Below are 239 nucleotides of genomic sequence, written 5' to 3'. Positions count from 1 at the left end.
TGATGTTAAAACTCATTTCCCTCTTGTATATATACTACGGTTTCAATAAACTGGTGTGTTATGCCTGAAAATCGGATGCAGAGCAAAGCAAACACACTGTAAATATACATGCCATGAAGATTTAATCACAGAGGTAAATATATAATGATTACTCTGGGCTGGAGTGAGGAAGGAATTAAAGTTCATATCCTGAACACGTAATGAATGATTTTCATGAAATGTTTGAAACGGTTTACGAC

Source organism: Penaeus monodon, chromosome 31 (genome assembly GCF_015228065.2).
Source record: "Penaeus monodon isolate SGIC_2016 chromosome 31, NSTDA_Pmon_1, whole genome shotgun sequence".
Taxonomy (NCBI): Eukaryota; Metazoa; Arthropoda; class Malacostraca; order Decapoda; family Penaeidae; genus Penaeus; species Penaeus monodon.
This window is presented reverse-complemented; position numbering follows the sequence as displayed.